We start from the raw sequence: 25,899 nt of genomic DNA on the forward strand, positions 1-25,899 counted from the left end.
TGTCCTTGATCCGATTTTGATTTAGCGAGTAATCGCTCTCTGTTGATGGCTTTGTACAGCCTTTCTCCTCAGTATATTTGACTGATTGTGTTAGTAACTACACACATCGGTAGATGTTTGTGTTTACTTATCAGTTCTCATCCTTTCTGTCAGTACTGACCAGCCTTTTTCTGAATCTCTTGTGAATGGGTTGTTCATGGATCAGCTTCACCCTTCCTCTGTGATGACAAAAGTACAACACGGAACGTGTGGTCAGGTTATTCCAGTTCTCAGTTAGTGGAAGTTAATTACGTTTTCATGCTGTTAGAGATCAGTGAACCTCTTCTATACCTTAGGGGACTGGAGGTGTATGGGTTTGGACTTTACCCTGTATTCTTTTCCCTGAGTTCTCTCTTATCCTCTCCAGCTTTGTACTATGATGTGAAATGTCTTAATGCTGCATTTCTTGAAATGTGTGTTTGGCTGGGCTTAAATGTGCAAGCCTCCTGCCTCAGCATGCAGAGCGCTGGGGTGACAGGCATGCATCGCCACACCTGGCAGACCTTGTGTTTGGATGCCTGGAGTCTTCTTGGTCAGAAGGTCTGATACTCTGGTCAGTATTAAAAGCACCCAACTCCTTCCATTTGTTAAGTGTTATCTTAATACATTACATACATTTTTTTTGTGTGCAAACTGTGAAAATCCCTAAAGAGCTTGAGTCCATCTTCTAAAAAATTTCTAACACCACTTTCTTATCAGTCATATACTGTATTGTAAAAACCATCTCCAAATTTTTTTTTTTTGGTACCGGAGATCGAGCTTGGGACTTTGCGCTTGTGAGACGGCACCACTGAGCGAGATCCTGACCTTCCATCTCCATTTTTATTGCAAAAATAAATGGAATTAAAATACTCTCAGCAAGTGTTTCACTCATTCCTGTAGCAATTCTCCTTCTAAACTTTGTTCCTTGGAACAGGAGGAATAATTGTGGTCACAAAACTCCCTCCTGTAAACACAAGATAAACGGGCTGATAATATGAAAACAAATAGTATAGGATCCTTAGGGTAAGAAATAACCATTGTTATGTTCTATTAAATAAGTCACTTAGTAGGTGGCAACTGAGTGAGACTGCCCTTTGTGCTCTCCTTTTCCTTCCGTTTTCCTCAGGATGTGTTATTATTCTGTGATTCTATGGTGATGCAAGCATAGGTTAGCCTTCCACAAAATGGTTGCCCTGAGGTGGATCTCAGGGGAGATTAGGTGTTCATTCTTACTGCTTGAAATAGCTGATTGCTTTCTAAGTGCGGAATAATAACCGTTGATAAGGATCCGGATGTATTAGGAAACTGAAAGGGAACGAACAGACAGGTTGGAGTCTGGGAAATGCAGCCAAGTGTGGGAATGCCACGTACACTTAATCTGCAAGCAGAGCTGTGAGGCCAGCAATGGGACGTCCGGGTCATGGGACTGGACAGGTACTCAGTCCAGCCTTCCTCATTAAAGAAATAGAAAGGGAAGCCCACACTGATGTGTACAGCACATGCCATGAGGGAGGCGATGAAGGATATGAGATCTGCAGCATTGTAATGGAGGCAAACTCCGGGCTACCGCAGAAGGTGGAAAGAGCAAGTGTGCAGAGAAGTAGCCCTTACCTTGGGTCATGTCTGTTTAGGGTCATATCTGTTTTGCAGTTTAGTGCATAGCACACCAGGCTGAGCTAGTCTGATGATGTTTTGCTTTATAGTTAAACATGTATGTACACACATGTATGAAACAGATCTCTTATAGATTGATAAGATGCACCCACATATATTATTTCATTTATTTCTCTTAATAAAAACTTGTGAGATAGATTATTTCCACTTAAACTGAAGGTCTGGAAAGGTTCAGTGATCTGCCCGAGGTCACCCAATCGGTCCATGAACTGGAACCCAGGTCTGAGTTTGTTGCTAAATGTATTGCATTCTGCAGACTTCCATGATCCTGGAAAGGGGCAAATGGCACCTGCTGCTGACCCAAGGGAAGCTTTTGCTTCAAGAATGGTGAGTGGGAGGGAAAATAAAGATGATGGATTCTGAATTCTTGCTCTCAGTTGGAGTGGAAATCTGATCTAATCTTAACCCACCAGAATACAATTTTTCCTTGCATGTGTGTGTGTGTGTGTGAGAGAGAGAGAGAGAGAGAGAGAGAGAGAGAGAGAGAGAGAAAGAGAGAGAGAGAATGTGTGCATGCACGCGTGGGACCTGGGACTCCACCTGTGGCCTTTATACTGAGGCACATCCCCAGAGCCTTTTATTACTTTGAGGCAGGGTCTCATTAAGTTGTTAAGTTGCCCAAGCTGGGCTTGAATTTGGCAATCCTCTAGCCTCAGCCCCGTAGAGTGCTGGAATTAAAGGTGTATGCCCTCATGTCTGGCTCCTTCTTTCTGTTGATTTTTATATGAATAGGATTTTTTGGGTAGAGGTAATCATGCTGCATACGTAATTTGTAGAAGGTTAATAAAAAGACAAAAGGAAATCATTAGGATGAGTCAGCCAAAAAACTTTTGGCATGTACTGTATGATAATAGTGAGACAGTCCCTGTCTTCATGGGGAAGATAACTATTAGGATTTTTTAAAAAGGCAGGCCATATTAGCAATAAGAGGGTAAATTTGCATGTAATAGAAAACTGAAAGCAGCTAAATTTACAATTAATAACTTCTCCATCAGTTGCAGATATTACACGTGTTTTTACCAAATTGTGAAAGATTTGTTGTCTGTTTTATACAATAAAAAACAAGATGTCTGTCAAGATCATTTTATAATAGGTCTATTGATATCAAAATAGATAAAAAGATATTAGAAGTTTCATCTTTGTGAATATCAGTAATTTTCCTTTTAAATGAACAGATGGTTATGAAATAAAATATTGGCAGATGTAATTCACTGTTATAGTGTGTCCTACTCAATTATTATGTATTTATTACATTTTACTCTATTAACTGATACAAGAGACTATATGATTTAGTAATTGTAAAAAAGAATTTGTTGATGTTTAAATATCTCATGACGTTAAAAAAGCATTTGATATTTCATGATCAAAAACTGTAGCAAACTAGGAGTAGAATGGATCTTACTGAACTTTGTAAAAGATACCTGTCAAGAATTTACAAGGCTGGGGATTTAGCTAAGTGGTGCCCCTGCCTGCCTCACAAGCACAAGGTCCTGACTTCAATTCTCAGTACTCCCCCCGCCCACAAAAAAAAAAAGAAAAAAAATTTACAGTCATCATAATTAATGATAAATCTTAAACATTTATATAAAATTAGCCTGCAGAATCAACTCTTTTTTATACAATAAAATAAAAAGTGAAATTGAAGGCATGATAAGCATTGGAGAACATGAACTAAATCTACTTTATGTGTATATGATATAATTTACCAAGAAGATTAAAATAATATTTATACCAATTATTATAAGTGATAAGATAATTCAGCAAAGTTATTGGGTACAAGGTCACTATTAGAAAAATTAATGTTTCTTATCCACATGTGATAACTAGTTAAGAAATATAATAGAATGCAGATTTCATTTTCTCTTTCGTACTATCAACTAAAACTTTGACATATGCAGGTATAAATCTTGCATACAATGCTCAAAATATTTATGTTTACTTATAATATGTAGTTAAAAAGAGAAAAAAATGAGATATACCAGCCTGGCATAGTGGCACACACTGTAATCCCAGGAAGGAGGATTATGAGTTTGAACCCAGTGTGGGCAATTTAGCAATTTTTGAGACCTTGTCTCAAAATAAAAAGTGGACTGGAGATGTAGCTCAGTGTGGGTTCAATATCCACTGTCACAACTGAGAAATAAAAAGAATAGAGAAAGAGGTATGCCATGTTCATAGTTTTATAAGTAGGAAAAAAATATTATAAAGATGACAATTTTCCCAAAATTATAAATTTAGAGTAAATCTGATCAAAATATCTGCTGGGTATTTTCGAAAAGCCTGAAGACTGATCTTAATATTTGAAGGCACTGCGTAAGTATAAGGATATATACCTTAGTAGATATTAAGATTTACAATTCTGTAGTTATTAAGATGGTTTACCAGTGGCAGAAGTAGAGAAGTTTGAAACAATTCTACTCATATTTGGGAACTTACTATAAAACAGAAGTGATAGTAAATAAATCGAGGAGACAATGGATTCTACATTAATTGTTCTGTGACAATTATCAAGGAAAAATAGATCTGTTTCCCACACCAAATACAAAATTTATTTCTGAATGAGTTAATAGTCCATTCATCAAAAATACATTCTTAAAATTTTGGAAGAAAATATAGGAGATTATAATTATTACCTTGGTAAATTGTGCCATCTGAAATATGAGAATTCTTAAGGAAAATCCTTAAGGGTAAAAAAAAAAAAATGTTACAGTTGACCATATTAAAGTAAAACTGTTGCCTGGTAGAAGACTCCATAAATGAAATTGAGAGACAAGCTAAAATAAACAAATAAGTGAGTAAATAAAAACAGAGGTGCTACATGTTGTATGGAGGTATTTTCTATTTGTATAATTGATAGAAGATGGATGTCAATCATATTAAAAGGTCTCAGTAGGAAAAAAGAAGCCAGTAGGAGAAAGTATGGCAACACGAAGTTGGAATATCTGTGGAGTCATGGATTGCTCTGGGAAGGACTAAGTCCTGCACCTGTAATTCTGCTCTCACCTACAGACACTGGAGACATCAGTCAGGGTGTTGATGAGAATGTTCGTAACATTATTATTATTAGCCCCAAAGTGGAACGACACAGATTTCTCCTGAGAATATATATATATGTATTTTTTTTTTTTGGAAGGTCTGGGTGTCGTTTATTGACAGTGGTTTACACACATTTATTTTCTTCCCATGATTGATTCCTCCGGGGCCCAGGCGCAGCCCCGGGGGGGGCGGTCTAGTGAGGAGCAGGAACGTGGGATGCACGTCTTTGGCTGGCCCAGTGGCCGGCAGGATGTGATCCTTCAAGCTGGAATTCCGCCGGGCATTGGAGCCGGAAGTCTCCAGCAGGACGCGCCTGGGGCCAGGTCTCCTCTTGGCTCCCTATCCAAGTCCGTCCTAGTTTTAGGACCTTGAGGGACAGCAGAGCCAGGCCCACCCACCTCAAAAGGGGCAGAGTCCTTTGCCGTGCAGGAATTGCCCACCCTCTCGGCCACTGTCCTGGAATCTTCATTGACAGGATGGAGGCCAGCAGTGCGGCCCCGCTGGTCACCACTGCCCTGCCCTTCTGCCAGCTGCCGGGGCCCAGGCTGGGGCACCCACAAGCCCTGAGCCGCTCTGCACAGGCACTTGGCAGTTTCTGGTAGGGAGGTGGATACGAAGGTGGATACGGGAGGAACAAAAGACCTTCCTTGGATAATCAGCGGGCTAAAGTGATTTTAGCTTTATTTCCGTCACTTCAGGTCAATCATGAAGTATCACAGTGATTCATCTTGCGGGTGGGGCGGAAGGAAGGCGCCTTCGGGCCGGCTCACTGGGGCAGCAGCAGGAGCACTGACTGCCCGGCCGGCAGGTAGGTGATGTTGCGAGAGCGAGACACCTGGTAGGCGATGTCCTCAGCGGCCTCCAGCTTGCGCAGCTCGATCAGACCATCGCCCGAGGAGGCCAGCGAGTTGGCTATCAGCTCAGCCGCCTTGGAGTCACCCTCGGCGGAGATGTTGGCTGCCTTCTTCTGCTGCTCAGCCTTCTCCACGACGAATCTGGCCCTCTCTGCTTCCTGCTGGGCCACCTGTTTGGCTCCCACGGCTTCTGTGAACTCCTTCCCGAAGGTCAGATGTGTCAAGGACACGTCGTCCAGGATGAGCCTGAAGGTCGCTGCTCGCTCGGTGAGGTCATCGCTCACCTGCCTGGAGACCAGCTCTCTCTGGGTGATCAGCTCCCCGGCATCGAAGCGGGCCACCGCGGACTTGAGGATCTCCGTGGTGATGGATGGCAGCACGCGCTCGTCGTAGACCTCCCTGATGCTGGTGAAGATGCGAGGGAGCTGGCTGGTTTCAGGCCGGAAGAGGATTCACAGGGTGATGTTGACGTTCTGCAAATCTTTGCTGCCGGTGATGACTGGCACATTACGGGGCTGGGAGCGGCAGTCAAAGATAATTGGTTTCTGTACCCAAGGGATGAGAAAGTGAGTCCCTTCTCTTACCACGATGTCCTGTACTCCATGGAACCGGTCAAAGATGACAGCTCTGTGCCCAGCATCCACGTTATATAAGGCAGAGTTCACCACGCCTCCTGCAACAGCTAAGGCCAGGCCACATTTGCCGATGGACTCAAACACTTTTGCAGCCATGTTTCCTTCTGCTGGCCCCACTCACACCTGCTTCCACCCTGACCTCCACATGAATTGCCCACTGTCCCAAGAATATTAACAGAGAGGTAAATTGTGATGTGTTTATATTGTGGCATGTTAGTGTCATGTATCTCTGCAAGCAAATAAATCACAACCTATGCATCAGCGAATGAATATGGTAAGTCACATTGAACAATAAAACAAAACTGTAGAAGCTTCATTATGTGATTTAAATGTGTGCAAACTTGAAAGAAAAGGGCAGAATTAGCTAATATTATTATTTAAGGGTTCATGTGTGAGCAATGGAATAATGAAGCAAAAATTTAGTTCAGTTCTTACCTCTGTGAGGATTGACCTGATGTCGTCAGGTAAGGGCATGAGGGGCTTTCAAGCTTTTGTTACTTTTCTCCTTTCTGAAACTGGATATAGGTAATGAGCACACAAGTTCGTGCTTTTGTTATTCCTTAAGCATAACATAATTATACACTCAAAATATGCCCAAGACATGTCCAACAGCGCTTGCTCTTATAAACTTTCTTATGCTCTCTCTTTTTACATGCACAATTTTTCAATGAGATAAATAGATAGGTATGAAAAAATACATTGGAGTGCTAAACACCCAAAAATGCAGTGGGATAGTGTGTGACATAAAGCATCATATTCTTTGCAAATTATACAAAATGTTATGATTGTGAGGAGTATAGAAGGATTTTGAATATAAAATGTTTGAGAACCCATTTACAGCTTCAAAACTAAATTTTAGAAGACATTTATCGAGTCATTTATTTTGCAACGAATGGCAGATTTCAAACAGATTTCATGTACTGGGCAGATTCACCAGGGGGAGCCCATATAAACCCTGTGTCTATTTAATCTGATTAAAATATTAATTAAAAAGGGCACACCTGGACCAGAGCTGAAAGAAACTCTTGCCTCCTGTTGTGCCTCACTCAGTCTCGCCAGTTGCGTGCACACATGGTCTCTGCGGGTGAAGTGTGGAATTGTACAAGAGAAAGACACTTGGGGTTTATCCTTCTGTCCTTGCTTTGTTAGTTGGTCTGCAGGAGAACTGGAAGCTTGAGCTCGGCCTGGACAATTTAGCAACTTAGTGAGACCCTATCCCAAAATAAAAATTGAAAAAGGGGCTGGGGATGTAGCTTGGTCCAAAGGCCTTGGATTCACTTCCCAGTACTATAAAAAAAGAGAAGGAAGGTTTATATCTGTTTTGTTTCTCATCCTCCTGACTAGATGGTCTCAAACTTGAGTGTTTTACCTATCTGGTCCATCACTGAGTTTTTATTGATCTTACAGGAAAACTGAAAACAGAAGTGTATTGTAGCAAGTTTTATAAAGGTACATTAATTCCTTTTAAAGGCCCCTTTTATCTTGAGAAGATTTCCTTGCTTCTTGGGTGTTAGAATACATTTTCTTTCATGAAGGGATGGAGATAGTAATTTTAAGCACATTACTTGCACTTGCAAAGCAAAGCATTGCATGCTTCTTCATAAGAATGTGTTTATCTTTGTCCCTAGATTTTTTCTTTTTCGAAAATTTTAGTGGTCTGTGAAATGCAAGACTCAGTGTTTATAAATGGAGAGGTAGTTAGGGAGAAATTATAAATATTATATGGTAAATACAACTTTTAAATATTCACACAAACAAATGTTTTTAAAGAAGACATGAGTGAAGATATAGAGACAAGGTTTTGGTCTAATTTTGACCACAGACCATTGCTGAGCTGGCCCTGCATCGTGATGTCTGTGGACAGCTCACATGGTACTCCTCCTTCCACCTCCACCCTCCTGGAGTAATCCTGGCCCTTCACCGTTTCTTCATGGAGGAGTGTGGGCAATCCCCTCCTACCCCCGGCACACACGTACCAGCAAAGCTCCTTGCCTGGAATGAGAGTAGAGTGGGCATCCTTCATTTTGAACAAGCCCTTTGGCATCCTTTGTGGTTTCTTTGTCAGAAACCACTCTCATTTATCACTAGAGATTTCTCTTCTCTTTTGCTGCCTTTGATATTCGTTCCCTCTTTGATGATGCATTAGAATTCTCCTTTTCTTGGTTTTCTCTTTCAGAGCTTTCCTACTGCTACTCTTGTGGTGAGCCAAAGGTAGTCTCTTTATTCCTGCTTTCAGCCCCAAATCTCTTTTCTGTCTTTTACTGAATGAGAGGGTTTTATTCTTCACCATGTGGTTATTGGGTTTCCTTAATAGCTTCATGTGGAGGGGCTTTATTGAGGGCATTTTAATTTGGACTTGATAGATTGTAGTCACCATGTTTCCTTAATCTCTTCTTTAAAAATCTTTCAGGCAGGACTCCTCCTGTCAAAGACACACTTAAATTGAAACAGCATTTCTTTCACTTTTTTCCTCTGTCCAAATGTTTACTTATATCTCTTGACAGTGAAGTAAAAGGGAACTGGTCACAGTCAGGAGTCCATGGTCCACTGGAGTTGAGTAACTCTCCATTACTGGAGGATGAAGGAGGTTTGGAGGAGCATTTGAAGAGAGAGAACTCCCCCGCTCCCCATGGTACAGGGATTTTGCAGATAATTAGTTCTTGCTTACAGTAAGATAGAACTATCAGGCTCTTAGTCCGAGACCCATCACTGCCCTATAGCATTATTCTCTATGCCCCTGCCCTGTTGCTTTCAGCAACTCAGTGCTTTGAGAGGTTAGTTTGTATATCTCTGGCATCTCCATCTAGTTATCAACCCCTTGAGGATGCCGTGCCATCTTCTTTGTGTCTTCTCTATCTAAGTGGATCCTCTACAGAGCAGCAGATAGCAAATGTGGCACTAGGATGTCTCCTTCGTTCTGGACTGCCAACTTAGGCTCTGGAAAAGATGGCAGCCACCACACTTAACTGCACGGCGTTTCATCTCTCTGCTTTTCTGGCTGGACATTCTCAGCTATTTCTCATACTCCAGACTTCCAGGGGAAGTGCACTATTAACAATATTAACTCTAACACAGCATTGAGATAATGAGGAATTGGCTCATAAGAAGTAAAGAGAACTCTAAACAGTACAGGACTAGCAATTACAAGGACCAGCTGGTACCTCAGGCATCATACTGAGCAGGCAAGAAAGAGTCCTTTTCTTGTTCCCCAGTTCTGGCTCACTGATGGCTCAGAAGTGGTCTCGATGTCATGGCACTGGAATTGCTGGATACGCACACCCTGGGATTGGCCAAGATGCCTTCCACGGTACCAGTAAAGGCCACTTTTGGACAGAAGGTCTGCAGGAAGCACTGTGCTGTGAAGATGACCAAGGGGTACTGGAGAAGCAGCTGGCCACGGTGCAAGCCTCTGGGGGCTGAGTGCCGCTGTCTGCACTGCAAGGCTGTCTGGAGCCCAGGAGACCACATGGGTTCTTCCCATTGCAGTGTCTGTCTGGCGCCTCTACTGACATTTAACATTGCAGCAGCTGGCAAAGGAAAGTATCCACAGGGGCCAGCTCAGTCTTCACAGAGCAGGCAATGAAGGATTGGTTTGAGAAGCAATAAGTTGAGTACTGGAACAGTCAGCTTGCTCCCTTTTGTGATGGTCCAGAAGCCTTTAGGGAGATAGGGTGTTGCTGGTTCTTAGTACATGGAATGCATAGAAGATACAGGCTGTTCTTACGGGTAAAAGCCTGTGGTCTCGAGTCAGTATCAGCATCCATTCATCCAACAGATGAATGTTTTTTATATCGTATTCCTCCAAGAGTTTCCTCAAGGAAATTATTGCCACTTACATTCTACATTTGCTGTTGATGCCTTAGAGTAAAACCTCACTAGGTTTTACTGAATTCACATAATTACAGTAACAATGTCTTTTCTACTAGCCTAATTGATGTGTGAATGTAGCAAAAATATTTTCACAGTGATATGCTCTTTTACTGTAGCCGTCACACCATGTAGGGACCGCATTTCTTTCCATAGTGCACATTCCTGAGTGTTACCCGCATGGATGGAATAGCACAATTTCACGGTTTCAGTTTGGTAGGTGCTTGCGGTTGGTAGATGAGGAGCTTGGTAAGGCTCCTGAGCCAGCCAGCAGCCTTTGGCACTCACATCCCTTTGACTGTTTAGATCCCCGAGTTAATTCACAGGTGTCAAATGCTGCAAAGGGGTGAACTCTGCTATCTGGCTGGTAATGTGCTGCTAAGCAGGAACTTTCCATGTCCTCTTTCTGAGTTCTTGTTCTAGAACCTACTTTCTAATGTCAACTTCCTGGCTCATCCTGGGATAGGTCCCTGTGAAATTGCAAACTTTTGTTCATTCAAATGAATTTGAGGGATAAAATTTTTTAAATTAATTATATCATCTCAACAAATTATTTTTCAGTTATAGAATTTATATAATTTTTAAATGAGTGATAGCTTTTCATAATCTCAATGATTTCTAATCTGAATTTCTCATCATCTCAGAATCTAATGAGAGATTTTGACCCCCCCCCCAACATATACATCCAGAGTTTTGTGTATAGTGTAAGGGGTTTCACAGGCTCTTTGATGAGGTTGGATAATTTGTATTCAGTATTGAGGAGATGGTTGTAGTCTCTATTTGGATAATTTTCATACCCAGTCTGTAATGAGAAAGGCAATTCTTTCTCTTCCTATTTGTGGAGTGGCAGAGAAGGGTACCCAACTCAAGAATGTCCAGGTGTCACCTGTGGAGGTGATTTCAGGATCGGGAGGTGGTAGGTCAGGAAGCTGTGGAGATTTAGGGACTGGGGAGGAACAAAGGGGTGAACTGAATATGTTTGGGGAAGTCAAAGGAACAATTCTGTTTAAGTCTGAAAGTCTCATCCCTAGGGTAGGATCATTCCTAAGTAATGGCCATTTCAGAATAAAGAAATAGAAATTGTTGTCCTATATTTAGAAAGTTGGTAAGACAGAGGTACCATGAGATCAGTGTCAGGTATGGAGTTGGGTAACATTGATCATGCTACCAGTAAAAGTTGACCATTGGAGTCCTGTTATGTTTGGTGAGTTTGGGTGATTTGCTGTATATATTGTTTAAGGTTTGTGTGTTAAGCTTAAATCAAAGCAGAAGACGTTATGTTAAAGAAATAGAATAACTTTTGTAACATAATGATTCCAAGTGGAAGAATGAACTTTAAGGGAACTTGTGTTTACCTTCCCCATGTTGATGATGGTTCACAATTCTCAATATTTTTAGGCTATGGGATCCTAGATAAGATAAAAAGACCCCTCAGTTTGATCGTTGTGATTCTTCTTTCAGTGCAAAAGAAACTCAGTGATAGCAATGCTGGGTCATTTTATAGGGAATTTTGTGGTGGGCCTATGCAGAATATGTATCTGCTTTGGCAATAGTGGTAGAAATGATTCTTATTTCAACTATGGTGGCTTAAGTATAGTTATAAAATTAATTGTTAGATACTGATTCCATAATTATTATATGCTATTGAATTTATCAATTAATCCACAATAAATTTATCCATCATTGTGCAGCTAGACTAAAAATGATGTATTTATAAAAAGCTCTACCAGCATTTGAAATCTACAAGCAATTCAGGATATCAGTGAAGATCTACTAATAGCTTCCTTCTTAAGAGCTGTGGTGACTCCAAGTCATCAAATATGTTTCAGGGCTTAGGAGGATTTTGGTGGTGTTGTTAGCCAGGGTTCTCCAGAGCATCAGAGTCAATATGATGTATGAGAGATCAAGAAAACGGCTCATGTGATTATGGAGGCAGTGGTTCCAGCTCAGTTTTGAAGGCTGGAGAAACAAAAGCCAATCGTGTGAGTTCTAGTCTGAGTCTGAGAACCAGGAGAGCCTGTGGTATAAGGTCAAGTCTGCAGCCAGGAAAAGACCAGGCAGGAAAAATAAAAAAATAAAAAGACCAGGCAGAGTGTGTCAGGCAGAGAGAAAATTTTTTTCTTCCTCTACTTTTATTCGTGTGTTCAGTAGATTAGATGAAGTCCACTACCTTGGGAAAGGTAATCTGTTTCACTCAGTCTGGTTACTCAGGTCTTAATGTCTTCCAGAGTGCGCTCAGCAGATTCACCTAGAATAATATCTGACCAATATCTGGGCATCCTGAGGCCCAGTCAAGTTATTCCCAGTCAAGAATTAGCTATTGTGCCATTCTTGGGCATCTAGATTTCATAGTGCCACACTGAGAGTTTCCAGTCAATTCTAATTAAGGCTTAATTTTGTTTTGTAAATGCTACATTTTAGGAGCACCTGGTATGCCCTTTGGTCAGTACTAGCAGATAGCCTTTTTTATACAAAGAAGTGTAAAAATATGAAATTGACCTTCTTAAATCTTTCCCCTTTTCAAGTCTACCTAAAAGGCTTAAATTCTTCATTGCTGGCTCTTGGAGTGTCTCTGGGGGCCTTGGCATCATGTCTTAAAATATTTCTAGCAACAGTGGTTGTTATTCTTGAAAAAAATGCCAATTTTTGACCTGGCAAGAGGGCAATCAAGTCGTGGCCCTGCAGCTCACTGCTGTGACCTTAGATAAGATAATTAGCCACTTGAGCCTCACTGTGCTTAAATGAGGACATCTCTGAACTGGTGGAAAAAGGGCTTAGTGCTGCCCAATGAGTGGGAGGTGCCCAGGAAATGGTAGGTGCTCTCCCTGTCCCCTTCTGCTTATCTTAAAAACAGCCAACTTCTTTTTTCTGTGTTAAGTGTAGTTCTGTCAGTCAGCTATCTGGTTGTTTTTACTTCTGATCTACTTTTGATTCTTGCAATTTATTGCTGTCTTTCTTCTTCCCATGGTTGACAGATCATTGTCTCTTCCGTTGTCTTCTTGTAGAGTGTGAGAAAAAAGTTGATGGGGCCTTGGTCCTGTAATATTTCACCCACTGGCACCATGAATGAGCTGTTTAGCCACCCGAAGAAGAAAGAACAATCTTGTTCTTTCTGTTGTATCTGTCATCATGGCCTGGGAAGAAAATGATGAGAGATCATAATTTTAAACAGACAGTAGAATGGGTGACATTTTCTCCTCTTTTAAATGGTGATTGTCGTGAGAACCAGTTCACACTACGGCAGAGTTTTCTGTTGTTGCTATTGGCAGCCTTTGCCTCACTGTGTTTGGATATTTAATCTCCCATGACTTTATGTGCAGCTCCGTGCACCTTCTTTGCTTTGATGGATTGAAGTTTCTCATGTTCTATCTGTACAGGCCAGAGCTTGGCAGAATATTAATCTACTTCCATCCTCTGTTGTTATCCCTAGGAGAACCCCTAAGAGAAGAAAAGTGCTGAAAAGTACACTTGTCATGATATGCCAGGGTTAATAGAAGCAGGCAGAGTGACTCACTGTACTTCTGAAGTACCCAGAAACATTTGGCTGTGTCTTTGGGGAGCCCAAGGATTCAGCTGGCTGCTGCTGATCCTTCAGTTTCAGTACCCTAGAGTGTGGCCTTGGCCCACACCAGGGTCACAGCTGTGTGGAGTCATCATGAATGGAACTGCCTCCCTGTGGGCTTGGTTGGCTGTGGTCTCTTAGGAACTAAGCAAGGGACTGAAGAGCCTCTCTACTATATTCTACTGGAGTTTTCTGTCTTAGAGACTAGGAGGCCATGGCAGGCCATGGGGTCTAGAGAAGACCATTTGAATTTGAAATTGAAGGTCATTTTCAATGAAGGCAGGTTCCCTGAGAAAGCTTAGACTAAAACCAGAGCAATGTGTCCACTGGAAACTCGGGCATCTCAACTAGTACAGTACCCTGACAGCCAGTATTTTTGTTTAGCTTCTTGGTAGAAGTTGCATCTCAGCTACCAATGTATTTTTGTAGCATCTTTCATGAACATTGACTGTTTCAAATTTCTTCCCATTATTCCAGTGGCACAAAGTCTCATTGCAAGCGAAGGAAATGACACAAGCAGCGGGGAGAAAATAAAGTCTGTTTTTTGCAGAACGCAGTTGTAATACATTCCCTCCCCTGTGCTAATCTCTGTAACTTGATTAATTGGCATGTGGTGTGTTACAGAAAATCCAGGGAATGACAAAGCTGGTTCAATATCAATTAGCTAAAATAGGAGTGGACTTCCCACAGAGACCCTAGGACAGAGTTGTATTTAACTGGGCCCTTTCAAACACAAGTCTTCCCAGATGATAGGCTAGAAGATCCCACTTAGGGCCCAGTTGTTTAAAGAAATTAAAAACTGTGGAAATTAGCAGCTGAAATCCACTTGGATGAGTATGCTATCCCTTTAATATGTCAATCTATTCATCTCACTAAGACATTCCAATCCCTCCTCCAAAGTGATTTGAATGCTTAATATTTGCTGAAATGCTTTAGTTGGATTTGAATAACATAATTGAATTTGCTTGTTGCATTCATGGGAAATGAAGCCTTGGGAGTCCCTCCAATAAGATACGTGAATGTGCTTATGCTTCAAAGGGATTTTTTACTTGCTTCTCTGTGAACCAAGCATTAAAAAGTGGGGCTGCCACATATATGAGGCAGTATTCACTGGAGTTACAGGCTGTGCCTGGCACTCTCCAGATGATTGGCATGTCTCTGGGGCTCAGAGGTTGTGTGGTTAGAGAAGGCTTTGGTTGAGCGCAGCTGGATGGAGATTGCCTCTGGATGCCACGTGTTCTTGGGAACCTCATCCCAAACAGCGTGGGTGTAAAAGCAGATCTGGACCAAGTGCTTTCCTTCTGTTTGCAGCCTTGTGAGAGGGATGAATCAGCTATAAACTCTGCAAAACACAGTCCGGCTAGCGGGACATGACCAATGCACAGAAAAGGGAAATCTACATTCCTAGGTGGTATCAGAAGGTGTCCCAAAGAATCTTGAGCAAAGCATTATGATTACACTGGCAGAGAAAAAGGCACTGCATTTCAGGTAGTGGGCACCAAGATATGAAAGAATGTGACAAGTCCCTGAACATGTGTGTGGAGTCACTGACAGGTGTGGATGTGCTAGGAGATGAGGGTAGAGAGGGAGGCACGAACTGCTTCGTGAAGGTCATCCTTTGTATGTTATTTGGTGTTTGAACCTTAGTTTGAAAAGAATGAAGCGTCTTTAATAATTTGTAAGTATGCAAATGATGAGATCAAGTGGGCATTTTTTTAGTATCAGGAATCGAACTCGGGACCTTGAGCTTTTGAGGCAGGCAGTGCTGAGCTAAATCCCTGGCCCAAATTGGCATTTGAACAATAATTCTGCAAAGTAGCCTGCAGTTGGAGCTGGAAAGACTAATCAGGAGATGATTATGATCATCCAAGAGTGAACAATGCAGGCCAGGTGAAGGAGATGGCAGGTGACCAAAGCCTGTGAAGGAGAGAGAAATTCCTGCTCTTTGTCACTGCATGTGTTGAAGTAAGGGAAAGGAAAAGCAGTTGCAATGGTCTGGTGGCTTTCCTGGCACCACTCAGAAGAATGTTTTGTGGAGGGGGCAGGAGACAGATTTGACTCTGGGTTGGATCTAGGCGCAGGATTTCTACTTGGATTTGTCTACTTGGCAGCTGCTTGCAAGTGTCTGGGCCCCAGACTGTGCCCCCAGCCGTCAGGGTGGGGGAAGGGACTTATGCTGCATCAGCACATATGCAGTAGTTGGAGCTGTGAGTTTGGCTGCATTCACCTGGGGGACAGTATGCAGAGTTAGAAGTGTAGAACGCTGAAAATGAAGCTTGTGGATGATAAATAGGTAGTGACAGTGGAAAGAAAGGAAGCTGTGAAGAAGATCAAAAAGGATTGGCCATCTTTACTGAGAACAGGAGACAGGGTTATTACAGCATGCTCTGGGATTAGAGGAGTTTTGTTTGTTGGGCTGTTTGTCTAAAGTGAAGACTTGAATGTGTTCACAGAGGAGAAGGAGCCAGAGGGGCGATCACAGATGCAGGAGAGGTGAGATGATTTCCACGTAAGACCTTTGAATATGGAAGTGATGGGACAGGATGTATCCAAGAGCAGTGAGAAGGGTAGTAAAGCCTGGTACCTGACTGAGGAACATCCGCTCTTTTCTTTTCTTTGTTTTAATTCTCTTTTCCAAGTGGGGAGTGAAGTAATGAAGCCTGGTGGCAGCAGAGACAAACATGATTATGAAAGGGAATGGAGAACTAGACTTTGGGAAGGTTTCTTATCTCATGGCCTCTGGTCTCGGGGAAAAAGGCAAAGCCAATATTCTCCCCCAATGAAAGTAGTGTGGGTGGGAATAGATATTTTAAGGAATAAGATACATGAGTAGTGTAGTCTCTGAAGTTAATTGGAGAGAACAGTTACTACTTCCTACTTTTTGTTTCCAGACTCAGCATGTGCTTATCGAGGTGGTTCTAAATTAATCAATTGATTAAGGAGGATGTCATGAAGCCTCGTACCATTCAAGGCACTGTGATAATGAGTCTTCCTGTGAAGGTCACCCGGTACCCAGGGCCCTTTGCCAGTGCTCTTAAATTGGGTAAAAGTCATGAGCATCTATCTTCCCTCACAATCAGACTCTCACGTTGCTCTCAGGGCTTTGGTCTTTCTATCTATAGCATACTGACCTCAGTCAGGGGTGTAAAAAGTCCCTATATTCAATTTTGTAATAATCCCTTTATTTTAGAATAGTTTCAGCTTTACAGAAAAATTACAAAGATGGTAGAGAGAGTCCTCGAATACTCCCACCCCCACTTTCCCTGTGCTAGCATCTTAGGTTAGTTTGGTACATTTGCCAGAGTTAGTTAAGGTGATAGTGAGCTTTCCATTACTACACCAAGTCCCTGAGGCAGATCAGCTTTTGAGGAAAGGTTAATTTTGGCTCACAGGCTTGGAGGTTTCAGTCCCTAGTCACTTGGCCCTGTTGCCTTGGGCCTGTAGTGAGGTCATGGTAACCAGGAGGCAAAGACACAGAAAAGGGTCAAGGCCTGATATTCCTTTCAGCTCACACTCCCAATGCAGCCAGACGCACACCTTCTGCGGGTTGCACCACTGCCTCGTAGTGCTGTAGGCTCTCAACCAAGCCTTCAGCATGTGGGTCTTTGGAAGACATCTGAGATCCAAAGCACAGCCATGGGTTTGCTTGTTTGATTGAGATGTGTTCTCGTCTGCTCTAGCACTCCTAGGCCGAAGAGATGCTCCTACTTCAGCCTCCAGAGTGGCTGAGTGGCTGGCACCACAGCCAGGAGCCACCATGCCTGCCCTGAACCGATTTTTACATTATTAACTGTATTCATTATTTTAATTTCCAAACTTTTCTATGGTCCTTTCAGTTGCTATTTATTTATTTATTTATTTATTTATTTATTTTTATGGTATCCGGAATCAAACTCGGGACCTTGCGCTTGCGAGGCAGGTGATGGAACCACTGAGCTAAATCCTGGGCCCCAGTGATTTTTGGCAGCGCATCGAGCTGATAATTTCAGAATCCAGAGATAAGCCAATCTTTTGGATGGTCTCCCTTCCTGTGTCTTTGTGATTGTTTTTCTTGAAGTCTTTTTCCAAACTCATACAGATGGAGAGAGGAAAAGTGCACAAAAAATAAATATCAACTAGGATTTGGTCAAGTTAATACAACCCTGTGTCAGTTATGTGTGTCTTTTAATTTAAGAGGTACTATCTAGTAAATGCAGTTTCCTGTACATTCATCTTTTTTTTTTTTTTTACTGGTGCGGGGATCAACTCAGGACCTTACACTTGCCAGGCAGGCATGGTGCCAGTGAGCTACACCCCCGGCTGTACATAAATCTTTTAAAAAGTGGGCTTAAGGGACAAATAATGAAAAAGGTGGATGTTTGTTCATTTGTTTGTTTCCGTGAGGAGATCGTATGCCATGACCATTGACAATGCAGGTCCTTAGCTTCTTTGCCTCTAGATGGCATTGATTTTATACCGGCCTGTAATGTCGAAGCTACACTGTTTGGAATAAAGAAGTCTTTTTCTGGTTAACATCCTATCTGCTTTCTTGGGTACTCTTGTTTTTACTTCTCTCTCAGAATATAGAACAAGGGTCTTCTCTCAACAATTGTTACGTGTCTGGTGATTACAAATCTTGAGTGAGCAACACAGAATTTGGTGGGCTTTCGTAAGATGGACATTTGTATCCGATAAGCTGCAGTGCGGTCATTCTGGGGATTCAGTAATGGACCTGCCTGTTCTCTCCCCGTCTCTGTGTGCAGCTGTGAAGGAAGCCTTGCTCTGAGCTATTCTTCGGTTAGAACTCAGGTCTCTTCTCACTTTCCAGGCCTAGGGAATTTCAAAATCCTTAAAGAAAAACTTCTTATGCAGAACAGTTTAGCCACTGTCTTACGTTCCACAGGTGCCTGCCTCTCGGGCTTCACTTCCAAACACCTCCATTGTGGTCCCCTCCACAGTATGACCTTATACCTCCATTTGCCGGAGAGCTGTATTGTTACTCAGAGAGGAACTGTTTCTTTCTACCTATTTAAGCTGCTGTTATTTTGTTAGATATTTTCTATTAAAATCGTAGCTAAATTGGCTATTTGAACAAAAGATGCAGAATGTTCTATGATGTGGACCAAATCCATTTGCCAACCAAAATGGCGCATGAGTCCTGTTGTCATTTTGGAGCAGGCCCTTCTCTCCCTCCTCGCCGTCCTCCTTTCCCAGCTTGCTGCTCCTTTATTACAGTGCTGGTTTGCACATCCTGAATTTATAGTTTTGACCTCATTTCCTTCATGTGCCCCGTGGGGTTACTTACACTTTTTGTTTGGCTGCATTACCCAGTGGTATTTGTCCATTAACACTATCTTGGGTCACCTGTTCATTACTGATGTCACCTTTACTTGCATTTGATACTGTACAGAGCAAGAATGTCATTCAGTCTGTCCCTGAGGTCTTTAGCCTTTTTCCTCTCTCACCTCAGCTACAGCTTACTTATGAACCTCACATCAACTAAACTGATGACGAAAAAGTGATTGGCTGGGTCACCAACTGCTTACAATTTTCAAATGTGACTGATGTGATTTTTATTATGTTCGTCTTAATGGTTTAGTGCAGAAAAATGCCTTGTCGTTTGAAAGTGCTGTGCCCGTTTCTTATTTTTCTGTCCCACACATGGTCTTAGCTCTGCTGTGCCCCCGTTTTCTGCTCCGGTGTCTGCGGGGCTTGTGTTGGTTACGATAGTGGGAACAGGAGCACTGGCGCTGGCTTCCCCGGGGAGGCCGCCCCCACAGTGTGCCTGGGCCCAGCTCAGCAGGCAGGAGAGCCCGGTGTGTTTCGTCCTCACCCTGGCGCTGACTCAGAGGCAGCGGCTGTGCGTACCTGTGCGGCTCACCTGTGCAGACTCCCCGGGGACCCTGGCCTCACGAGTCGCATCAACTCAGGGACCACCTGTGTTGATTTTGAATATTTTCTATGACATGTCATCATCTAGGATTTTATAAACCCAACAGCAGTGTCACAAACCGGTGCTTCTGGAGGGTTTCTCCTGAACAGTCCTTGGGTTTGAGAAATACTTCTTGTCCCTTGTCATCTGTGTGAGGATTATTTGCTGAACTCCCAACTATTTTCTTTCCTCCATTTCTCCCTCTGTTTTCCTTTGGTTTTCTATTTCCTTAGGAGGAGAGGCCTCAGATAATTGGTGTTGGAATTTGGGATCAGAGTAGGTACCTCAGGTTACCCACTTTGCCTCGGAAGGTCACAGGGCTTTCGTGTGAATGAGGAGTGAGGGACAGTGTTATCCTACTCACCGTTGTGTTTAAAGCACTCCTGCATGAATAACCCAGGAAGCTCTTTGCACCAATGCAAGTGTACAGGAGTTTAATGCACTTGAAAGCAAACCTTAACGTATCATTTTTCCCAGGAATTTAGTGGTCCTCGTGTAATAAACGTGATTTACTTAAGGTGAACTGTCATTGTTTCATGCAGGGCGCCTGAAGCACTGTAAGTGTGGAGCTACTGCAGCTCAGCTCTGTTCAGGTTTCACATGCAGCTCTTAATCCCATCCATGGGCTCTTGCTTATGCTGAAGCCAGAGATACAGTGTAATCAGGCAGGTCCAACCCGCAGCCTGTGGGCCTCATGCAGCCCCCAACAGCTCATAATGTGGCCTGCAGGATCATAAACTTTAACACGATTACGTGGTTTTTAAGCAACATTTTTCACGACTCCATTGCGTGATGCTCAAGCATCCATAGGCAACCACAGAATGCCTTGTATGGGAAGGTGCCATGCAGCGCTGACTCCATCTGCTGAGTCATATGCACCCTAACTGAAAGCCACGCCTGTCAGCCTCTGCGTGGTCTGGTGCAGGCTGGCTCCGAAGGCACAGAGGCCATTGCTAACGCGGTTTAGCCATTTCTTCATGCCATGTGCCTGTGAAGACACATGCTTATTGTTCCTAAGCAGACATATAAGTCATCTTATTTAACTATGAAACTTGGAATTTCTGTGCTATTTTGTAAAATAATCAATGCGTTAAAATACTTTTCTTGCAACCGTGGTACAAGAAAGTTTGAAAATGTAACTGGATGCAGTGGTACATGCCTGTAGTCTCAGCATTCTGGGAGGCTGAAGCAGGTGGATTACAATTTCAACTCTTACCTGGGTAACTTAGTGATACCTTTCCTCAAAATAACAAACAAACAAACAGGCTGGAGTTGTAGCTCGAATGTCCTGGGTTCACTCCCTAGTACCAAAAAAAGTACAAGGATATGTCAAATAGATTTTGCTTATATATTATTATAATAATTACACATACAACATTGCTATTAGAAATTTTTTCTTTTTGGTACTGGGGATCGAACTTGGGACCTTGTGCTTGTGAGGCAGGCGGCGGAACCACTGAGCTAAATCCCAGGCCCTGCTATTAGAAAGTTTGTAATAAAAATATTAAAACATCAAGGAAATTTTGTTTCTTATATACACTAGCTGTATATATATATATATATATATATAAATAAAATGTACACATATATATCATAGCCAAAAATGTATACATCAGAAAAAGGAAAAGGTTGTATAAATATTTTAATATTAAATTTATCGAGACAGCATGAGATTAATACAAGTTACCTTTGGCCTCTACAATTGCAAGAGGTGCTCAGAGGGGTGGCCATCAGCTTCCAGACGTTTACCATTAGTATGGCGAACTGCTGAAGTGTGTATGTATTTTTTTGGGTGTCTCTCTCTCTCTCTCTCTGTGTATATATATATATATATGGATACACATATGTATGCGATATCTCTATCTATCTACATATATAGTAGATATATATCTACGTACATATATATCTACACGTGTCTACATATATATGTACACATACATATGTGTATGTGTGTATGTGTGTGTATTTTTTAAGGTTTTTGAGGTAGGGTCTCACTATGTAGCCTTGAACTCACTATGTAGCCCAGGCTGGCCTCAAACTTGTGGCAGTCTTGCCTCAGCCTCCTGAGAGCTGGGATTACAGGCATGTGTCACCACGCCTGACTCTAACCTGCATCATATATTTTATATGTGGCCCAAGATAATTTCTTTCAGTGCAGGCCAGGCAAGCAATAAGGTTGAACACCTGGACACCTGTGATGTGTCTGCCACTGTGGAGTCCCGAAGTTAGATTTGCAAGCCTGAGATTTGGTTTGAATTCAGATTCTACCACTTACAATGTTGTAGTGTACTTTACGTAACCTTTTTAACCCTCAGGGTTCTTTTTTGGGAAATGGAGAAATGGTAAAAATTGTGAAGATGAAATGAAGCTACATAATAGATAAGAAAAGCACTTAGGAAGGTGGCAAAGCTCTGTTACTGTTAGCCAGTACTAGTGTAAGCAGCTGCAGAGTTTGAGATACGGTCCTTTTATCTATGGCAGGAGCTCAGGGACGGCCAGGATGGTAGTTAGCAATAATGTGGAAGGCACATTGTATAGATGAAACCAGTGATCAGTGGATCTTTTTAAATGGTTGGTAGAAAAAAAATGACTTCTTTAGGACCTGCACACCAGGCCTAAATAACTCCTTGAAATTCTAAGCCTTGTTTTCCTAAGGCCATGTATACGATTTTGCATTGATGTATGTTATTCTTCTCACCATTTGCTTTATCATCTGCATTTTAAATATATCTTTAAAATCTGCTCCTTTTTGGAAAATCCTTTTGGCTTTCTAAATTTTAAATTTAATTGACTTTTGCAGTCCACTTTTATTCTTACACCTGACGAGAACTAATTTCTTACATCTCTTTCTTTCTCATTTCTGAACTATTTCCCTGGTTTCTACAGTCAGGGTAGAATTTTGGGTCATTTGGGTTTGTACAAGAATACTTAAGAAAATGTCAGGAAAGGAAGAAATTCTAGTGGGAAAACAGGTGGCACAGCCTATTGTATGCAGTTAATGGAAATCTAATTTGATTTCCTCAGCACTGTGATGTCTCTCAATCATAAAGCTAAATGAGAAACAGACATTATGAAGTCCCTGGCTAGACTCAGGGGTAAGATCATTGTTTTGGTCCTGGCTTGACATGCAGTTGGCTAAGTGATGTTACCCTCTCTGGACCTTTACCTCTCTGGATTTTATGTTTCTCTCTAGGATTGGCTTAGTTGATCTTTAAAGTCCCTTCTAGGTCCAGTACTGTGTTTCCGTTAGAATTAATAGCTGACTTTGATTAGTTGGTGTTATTCTTCTGTGTTGTATTATGCAGGTGACCTGACAAATTCCTACTTTTCCTTTATCAGTTTTGCAGTTGTTAGTGGTTAGTGTATGTTGCAGATATGTTTTGGTCATGCCGATATACTACACATATTAGTAGATCATGATAGTTTTAAAAAATAGCCTTAAAATAAGTGCTTTTTCTTAGCATTGTCCTGAACTGTTGTATCTATGAAATTATGGGTTTGATATGGGGTTTATATGTTTTTGTGGTACACATTGAAAATCATACTTTTAACATAAAGCACTTACCTCTCTCTACCTCTAAATCTTAATGGAATGGTTCATTTTGAGAAACACTGGTGGGTTTGGGATTTATTGTTTCGACCATCTGCCATGCACTATATTTCTGATGTGTTTAATGCACCTATGTGGATGTATCAGTGCTTACGATCTGTTGAAATTAGCCTGGCTGTGGTTCATATTCACTTCTGAGGTGCACAAGTTGGGAAGGCACACTCCTCGGAGATGTGGACTCCATCTGTGTGTATGGTGGGTGGTGTCTCAGCAGTGAGCTCTGCTCTCCCCTTTTCTCCCCTCCCCGTCCTTCTGTTTCTTTTTTGAAAACTAGATTCATATAATTAAAACACTATTACTATCTTTCAACTAATTTGCCCAAGATATTAACTCCAGCAATACTAACATTGATCAGAATAGTTCTAGGGTCTTCAGTTCCATCACTATATATTGTCAGTGACACAGACCTAGAATTTTGAATGATTAAGCTGGGTAATAATATTTTCAAAATTAAGAACGAGGTGCAGCATGTGCAAGGCCCTTAGGTTCATTCTTCAACACAGACACACACACACACACACACACACGGATGTGTAAAAGTGTAAAAGATTTCTCACCCCTGGGGGATTTATAATCTGATTCTGAAAGCACTTTATAGAGTCAGAGTCAGGTTCGAGAAACTTCTACCCATATCTCAGGCTAAATATGTTGGCTGAAAAAGAAAATAACCCTAGATAACATATGCAATAATTTTGGTGCAAGTTTTAGGCTTAAAGAAAGTGAGAGAATTCTCAGGGAGAGGACGGAGTGGAGTGGATGGAGAGCCTGGGGCAGGAAGCAAGGTGCCAGGCTTTGTGGCAGTGGCCAGATCGAATGTCACACGGAGACGCTCATCTATGCCTGGGGAAGAGAGCAGATTCGTCCTAGGGCTGCTGGGGCTCTGGCTACCCATAGTCTTTGAGGAAAAGTGTCCTCGTCCAAGGCCTTTGGGCTTTCCACTGATCAATACCAACTGATCCAAGCTCACTGAACAGGAGGAAGCGAGGGGCGACAGGTACGATGCTCAATTGCCTCAACTCTTGGACTTCCTGGGCCTAGATTATGAAATAACCACAATCAATGTCTAAGGAAGGAAAAGCTGAAATCTCAAAACTGTATGAATAGTAAAAATACTTTATTCATAAAAGGCCTTATGTGAGCTTTTAAACTATGAAGAGACACATAGGAAATTTACATGCACTCCGGTAAGTTAAAGAGGCCCATTGGAAAAAAGTTTTCAAATTTACTTATGTTAACTTTGACTCTCTTCAGTGTGGCAGTGTCATTTATTTATTTATTTTTGTTTGTTTTTTTGGTACCAAGGATTGAACTCAGGACCGTGCACTTGTGAGTCAGGCGGTGGAAACACTGAGCTAAATCCCCAGCCTGAGTGTCATTTATTTTTAATAAAATCTGCCCATTGTTTCTGTTGGTGTTTCATTTTGGGTTCTCTCCTATCTCTGGGTGGATTTTATTCATTCATTCATTTATTCATTCTGTGGTACACTAGTTTGAAACCAGGACCTTCACACTGAGCTACACCTCATCCTTTTAATTTTTTAATTTTGAGACAAGATCTCACTAAATTGCCCTGGTGAGACTTGAACTTTTAGTCCTTCTGTCTCAGACTCCCAACATGCTAGGATGATGGGCATATGCTCCTGTGCTTGGCTTATTTTTAATTATTTTGAGTGAAGAAAATGATTCCAAAAGTCAGAACTATACACAAAGTTATATTTAAAGAATTGTCACTCCTCGGCCTTTATCATCTTTCACCCATTTTTTTATCCTGTTTCCACCAACCTTCTCGTAGGTAATTAATTTTCTTAATTTCTGATTTATCCTACGGTTTGTTTCTATTTTGCATAAATGAGAAGGCTGTTTTTTTTATTATGTTCCCTTCTTTTGTGAAAAGTAGTATATAACATATGCTCTTTTGCACTTTGCTTTTTTCCTTTAACCAGTATATCTTGGAAATCATTCCATATCAGTTCAGAGAACTCTTCCTTTTTTTCTTTTGGTACCGGGCATCGAACTCGGGTCCTTGCGCTTGCGAGGCAGGCAGCAGAACCACTGAGCTAAATCCTCAGCCCTTCTTGCTTATTTTTTACCTGTACAATGCTCTGTATACAGATGAACCATTGTTTATTCCACATTTCTGCAAAGTAAGACATTTCTCCATTTCTAGTATTTTGCAGTTTAAAAAAATAATACAACAGTTTCATGTTATTGTCAGAGGAATACCTTGAGGGTAAATAGCTGGAAATGGGAAGACTGGGTCAGGATACAAACACAAATACAGTTTTGTTGTATATTGCCAAATTTACCTCCAAAAGAGCTCTACAAGTTTATGTTTCTACCAGCAATATATAAAGGTACATTCTCCAGTCTCACCAACAGAATATGTTGTCGAGGTTCTTAATATTTGCTAATGTAATAGATTAGAAATAATGTATCAGTGTTGTTTTAATTTGGATTTTTCCAAACCTAAATACCTTTTTGTATATTTAAGAGTCATTTTCATATCTCAGGGTGTGTGTGTGTGTGTGTGTGTGTGTGTGTGTGTGTGGTATATATTCATATATTTTTCCTATTTTTCTGTTGAGCTTTTGACTCTTTGTCAACTTATAAAAGTTCCTTACATGTTAGGAATACTATCTCTTTATGGTGTATGGTGCTTGAAATATTTTTTCCTTTTCCTTTTTGTTTTTTTTCATTTTTCAGATGGAAGAGTCTTTGCTTTGTTTATT

General features: G+C 41.6%; 1 protein-coding gene and 1 pseudogene across 25 annotated transcripts in view; one reads left to right on the forward strand and one right to left on the reverse strand.

The window, feature by feature from the left end:
* Window positions 1-25,899, forward strand: part of Fars2 (phenylalanyl-tRNA synthetase 2, mitochondrial) — a 463,399-nt gene that overhangs the window by 112,591 nt on the left and 324,909 nt on the right. The gene's annotated exons all lie outside the window — the stretch shown is intronic.
* Window positions 5,449-6,371, reverse strand: LOC101716945 (prohibitin 1 pseudogene; annotated as a pseudogene).

This window comes from Heterocephalus glaber, unplaced genomic scaffold (assembly GCF_053883595.1).
Source record: "Heterocephalus glaber isolate CG9 unplaced genomic scaffold, H.glaber_assembly_v1.0 deba00001472, whole genome shotgun sequence".
NCBI classification, from domain to species: Eukaryota; Metazoa; Chordata; class Mammalia; order Rodentia; family Bathyergidae; genus Heterocephalus; species Heterocephalus glaber.